The sequence below is a fragment of the Sycon ciliatum genome, chromosome 3 (assembly GCF_964019385.1).
Source record: "Sycon ciliatum chromosome 3, ocSycCili1.1, whole genome shotgun sequence".
Classification (NCBI taxonomy): domain Eukaryota; kingdom Metazoa; phylum Porifera; class Calcarea; order Leucosolenida; family Sycettidae; genus Sycon; species Sycon ciliatum.
The window spans coordinates 21,241,214-21,246,863 of NC_088645.1; the positions used below are offsets into that span (position 1 = coordinate 21,241,214).

General features: G+C 45.9%; 1 long non-coding RNA gene across 1 annotated transcript; it reads left to right on the forward strand.

The window, feature by feature from the left end:
* Window positions 1-636: 636 nt before the first annotated feature.
* On the forward strand, window positions 637-2,926 carry LOC135812575 (uncharacterized). The gene is made up of 2 exons (XR_010552851.1): window positions 637-1,156; window positions 2,087-2,926. It is a non-coding gene; the product is annotated as an uncharacterized LOC135812575 (long non-coding RNA).
* Window positions 2,927-5,650: the final 2,724 nt, after the last annotated feature.

Sequence of the window (5,650 nt, forward strand, 5' to 3'; positions counted from 1 at the left end):
TCTGTGGCTGCTTCCGCTAGCTACACGATTCGCACGCTTCGCGTGCTCAGTGTTTCTGCGGCCGCTAGCTACACTGTCACTGTGCTACACTGTTCGCACGCTTGGCGTGCTCAGGGCAGCGCTGCTCCGCAGCATGGCCTGAGCGTGACACACACACACACGTCACAGGTGCCTCTTCTTTATAAGTAAAGATAAAACAAACGCTCGCTTAAGAAGAACTAGTATTTGTAACTCTATTGGATAAATTACGGTGTATTCACTGGGTATAAGATTATGGATAAGAAGAACTCACGTTATTGCGAACAAATCCCGTCGGTTCTTTGGTGTTCGCCCTAAAGAGGTTTGACTGTATGTTTAGCTGGATGTCAGATCGTCGAATATGGCAGTACATGAAATCAGCCTGGTCGAACCTCGGGCCTGTGAATCCGTACAAGTAAGTTGTGCCCGACCCTGGTGGCATGCAGCCCTCCCCTGCATGTAAGTACACTAATGGCGACTGAACTCCCGACCCCTGAGCTAACAGCTAACCCCTGAGCTAACATCGCAAAGACCTACCACGGGATAGTAAAGCCACGAAATAGAGACCGCTAGAATACGAGTGCACCGTTCAGTGGTAGGATTTCAGTTGCCAGCACCATGCAGTGACCCACGCAACAATCTTCTATTGCATCATTTCTCTGCTGCATGGGCCACGGAATGCCATGGGGTCGTGCTGAGTACAACATAATCATTACACTGACAGTGACAGACACACGGTGCGAAAGCTAGCGGGCACGTAAAGATTTTATAACTAAGTATAAGTATAAGGACTATCAGCTACAATCACGCGAGGCGGGGGACAATAAGATGATTAAACTCTTCTTGGCGCCCTTTGCACGTCAGAGTGCGTCTGGCTTCACAATGTTCATCGAACTGGGCTTCTCCATAGTACTATAATTATAATGCAGTCCAAGACCTCTCCGTACAGCACATATCTATTTTTCCATCGCAGTCTTTGAAGCTCTGCCCGCTGTTGCACGCACGCGCGTAGACATTATTTTGGTCAGAAATATTCTACTATTAGTCGGCTGTCCTATTCTATGTCCATATCGTGTACGAGAAGGTCTTCCAACTACAGGAGAACTGAAGATCAAGTTAGTGGACGTCAGTAACAAGCGTGAGTACGGCTGATGAGACTGTGAACATTTGGACATTAGAGATGTTTTGCAGCGCGACTTACGGGTCAGGCTGGGATTGCTTTCGACGAAGTGGCCTTGTTCGTTTCTTTGTATATTTACTTGAATTAGCAAATTGAAACGAGCAAATGCTCAATGACAAGGCAGCGATTATGTTATGGCCTTGAAGTTGTCAGGTCCGCCTGCAGAGGAAAAATAGGCATCGCTGATGTAGGCTACTCTGAGGAAATGAGCAGGTCTTAGTGATTGAGGGGATGTATCAGTACGGGCTGCCATTTTGGAAACCTGCTTCAAGCAGGCAGGCATGTATTTCCCATCATATTGCCAGGTGTGTATTTACTATCATGCTACTTGTTTTTAATGGAACTGCCTCTTGTACGGGCAAACTCCAAACAATTCATTGAAAACCAGCACGTTCGGGTTGTCGGCCTTCTCCGTGAAAAAAAGCAACCATAAGTACAGCTGCAGTGGAGTTTTCAACTAAATTCTATTACTAGCAGACAAAGCAAAGTGTAGATCTACTGGATCGTGGAAGGTGAAGCACAAAACATTGCACGAGGATAGTTCACCACCGGTCCGCGATCGGGAATAGAGAGTTTACGCGGGAATAGAGAGTTTACGCTCCCCTGTTTTTAAAACAATTTCGACCCTTATATAACACGTGCGTTGAACCACTTGATTGCATTCGAGTGCTTGAGTGCGCCATTACGTGAGGTTTCAGAAGTATTGTCGCACTTTCCTTCACGTAGATCTACGTGTTGCTGGTATTGAGGCCAAGACCATGAGCCTGTCGCATCGGATCGACACCGCTGTTTGTGCAGCCCCGCACAATAGCTGTCCCGTTCGTTCTTTCCAGGTCCTTTCCTTCCGTCAGCACTATCTGCTGTGATCTTCTTTTGTGTTTCTCACAGGCGACCACTTAAACTATGGGCAGCAACACAGGAGACGGCCTACAGTGGCTTCGAGACATTCGTTCAGAGTATGCACGGTTTGGTCCACCCATTCTACCACCGTACCCACTCAGCCGACTCATCCCCGCAGGAACTGATCCAGAAAGGGAGGAGGAAATCCGAAGGGTAGTGCGGGAGAAGATGTTCGATTTCATCGATGCTCATCCTGAACTCAACCTCGAGTTTTGCTATAAGCTTATACTAGGCACCTACAGGTAATGATTGATCCAGCGCAATCTACAGAATGAGCGACGTGGAAGCAAGAGTGTCATCAGTGCTATGAAATGTGTGAACACTGAACGTTTAAGTAGCATCATAATTCCGAACCACGCAAGTTCATAAAACATTGATTGAGAAAAATCCGCCCTGAAATAGTACTAGAAAGAGGATGTATTCTCGATTACGTAATTGTACACCTGGTCAGCAGGATGGTGACGTGGTTGAATTTCACACTGCATGTAATGAGTCAGTTTTGTTTTGTACTTACTTGTCACACGTTCTTACTTAAAATCCACCTGGTTATATTTCTGAGACACTGTACTCATAATTCTAATCCATGTGTTGGTTCTTCTCTTTTTATTCCTTTTCAATTCAATTACGTTTCTTTCTCTCTGTGATGTGCTTACTGATGGTGGTCACTGAAAAGGGCAATAGAAGATGCATGAAAATGTTAAGCCCTGCTTCGCGCGCACAATTGGCTCTTGTGCATACGTAATGTTTTGTTACGGAGGTTAGGTTTCACGTCAAATTGCACTTAACGTCAAAAATTTAAAACACTCCGGTAAAATTTGCCGTGCTTTACGTTGGTTGGTTGGTTGGTATGTTATATTTTACTTCGCCAGAATGAGCAGGCATTGCTGCCTTCTTGCCTGGACAAGTGGATTGTCCATGCTCTCACCAAAACACGAAGAAAAGAAAGAAAGCGCATACATATTATTATAGTAAGAGAGGGCGAAAGAAGTACATGAAAGCTTAGTCACTTCTAGCTACATGTAAGCTTTCGCCATCATTGTTATTGTGTCGTCATCCCGTTTGAAGGTGAACTGTGGAGCGTTCTGTAGCGCCACGCATCTCACAATGCCCTTTACTCGACAATAGTCACCCACACTGAGAGGTCAGATTCGTACTTACAAGAGGTCTCTGGCCTTGGCCTTACCTTAGCCTTGAACTTGAACTTGAAGTAACAGTTAGTTGAGTGCTGGTGGCGCTCGGCCGCATCAGATGTATGTGTAGGATAGATGGTGCATGTCATTCCTGGCCTAAAATGTACATGCTGAATCTAGGTCGAAAAAAATTGTTAAGGGATGCACGTGCCCCTCGTGCCCAATGCGATCGACCCCGCTGCTTACGTTGAGTCTTGGATAGGTGTACTGTTGGTGCAGCCGCGCTTCAAGAAGACTCACGAATAGCACGAATAGAATAGAATGGAGCCAGCATCGCGCGTGCACGCTACGAATTTCCCTCGTGGTTAACTGCTGCCAGACAAGTAAGTAAGTTGAGCAATGTGTGTACGTCTGCCGATGTAGTGTATTGTACTGCTTTCGTTTTACATCGCATGTGCCGCTTGGAGTCGTTCATGATCCAAAGCAGATGCTAGAATGCTGAAACGGTGAAGTAGTAAGGAGCAAGAAAATAAACGGCAACACGACAAGAGAGTATTTCATCCCATTGGTATTCTGTGGTGCTTCACCACTGGGCATTGCAGTCTTACTTCGTGTGTGTGTCTGACGGGGTCGGAGAGGACGGCTGAAGGTTTTCGCGTGCGGGTGAGTCCGCTAGCTACGTTTCGTTTTCAACTTTTCAATCTGCTGTGTTGTCTACCCAAGGGGCCCATTCCTGTCATCGACACAGGCATTAACTCCTTAGCTGCAGGCTTGTAGGTTTGTGCATAAAGATAAAAATGAATTCACGGTTCGCGTTAGACTCCCATCGAAAGGAGCGCCCGCCACCCTTCCAAGAGCAAGGCGCAAATTCTGCTCCTAAAATCGGTGCGAGGAGAGTAAGTGAGACCCACCCAAGTGGTCAAACAGTGAAAATCCCATTCGCTGCATCCATGCTTCTCTCGCATAATCTTTGTCATTATAGGGTCTATGTTTGCTCTTCTGTGCATGAGATGATTGGTTAGAGTAAGGGTTGCGTCTCGCAGGAACTGCAAGGTAGAAATCTGAAGTGAGTGTCAAACAGTCGCTGATTAGAGAACAGTTACACAAATAATGTCTCAGTGGTTAGAGATTTAGAGCATCTGTGACATATGGTGAAGGCGCTCGTTCATTTTCTAGTGGTGAAAGGAGTCAACACTGCAACAATCTCTCCTCCTCCCCTCCTCGTTGCGCTCTCAGCCATGTCAATTGCCATACCCTTTTCAGCATCACCTTCTCTGACGAGCCTTCGGTTGGCGAAGCAGGTGCAATATTATCGATAACAATACATGTACTTGAAGTACGTGTGCCCGTAACCCCATCTTGTTTTCCAAGTATTGGTGTGTGTAATGGCTACTGAGGGTAGCCACGTGTTGGCGGAGAACGCATGGCGGAGAAGAGAAGACATTGTTGCATTTTTTTTTGAAAAGCTGAATGACACCGTTCACAGCTTCGTTGAAAGTCATTATTTCTACTTTTATTCATTGGTTCGAGGGAAAATTGCAAACTGGGAAATTTCTGAAGAAAACAATTGACTCTCACCACCAGGACTCTCACCAGGAACCTACGCTCGAGACCAGCAATTCACTCACCACTGAGCTTGGATGGAGCTGTCATCCCAGCAGACACTGTTCAACTTTTTCTTCAGACTTCGACTCTATTTTTTCATTAACGTTTATCATTTATCCACGATGGTGGGATAGCAGTAGGGAAGATGCAGAAAATTAATGCATAATGGCGAGCACATGTTCCTTCAGAGATGCGTGTCAATTCAGAAGTATAGAAAATATGGCAAACCCGACTGGGAGGACTGGGAGGACCAACTAGAATCCGGCTTCCACTACATGTGCATATAAACAGCAGCACGAGTGGTATCTGTTGCGCATAATTGTAATAATTCACCGACTACTGGTAACCGTTGGTTAGCCACTCTAAGGGTGCTTTCCAAACGCCTCTGGGAAAGGTTCGAGAATTGTGCTAACATCCTCTCCGAACTGCAGTGGTGATAGCAACTTGGAGATTCCTGCGTTTTAACCAATTTAGGGTCAGCGCATGCGAGCTACTGCTAAACGCTACATTATGATCATGAGTGTATGACTTTGCCATTTCGCATATGCACAGAGCGTACTATATTTGTGCGACTGAAGATCACGGCTCCTGAGGTGCTACACATATGCAAAACATCTCCGAATTTTTCGAGACCCATTCCTAAATTATCCCAGTTTCTTCCGCCTTCCAGGAGAGCTTTCATCGAGAAGCTTAAGAAAATATAAGTGCACCTTGTGTCCAACCTGCACTCTCTAGAGCAGCGTATTACTCTTTATTATTAGTAGTATTACTTGCATGTACGCGTTGGAGTCAACCATGTAAGCACGATCCAAAACTT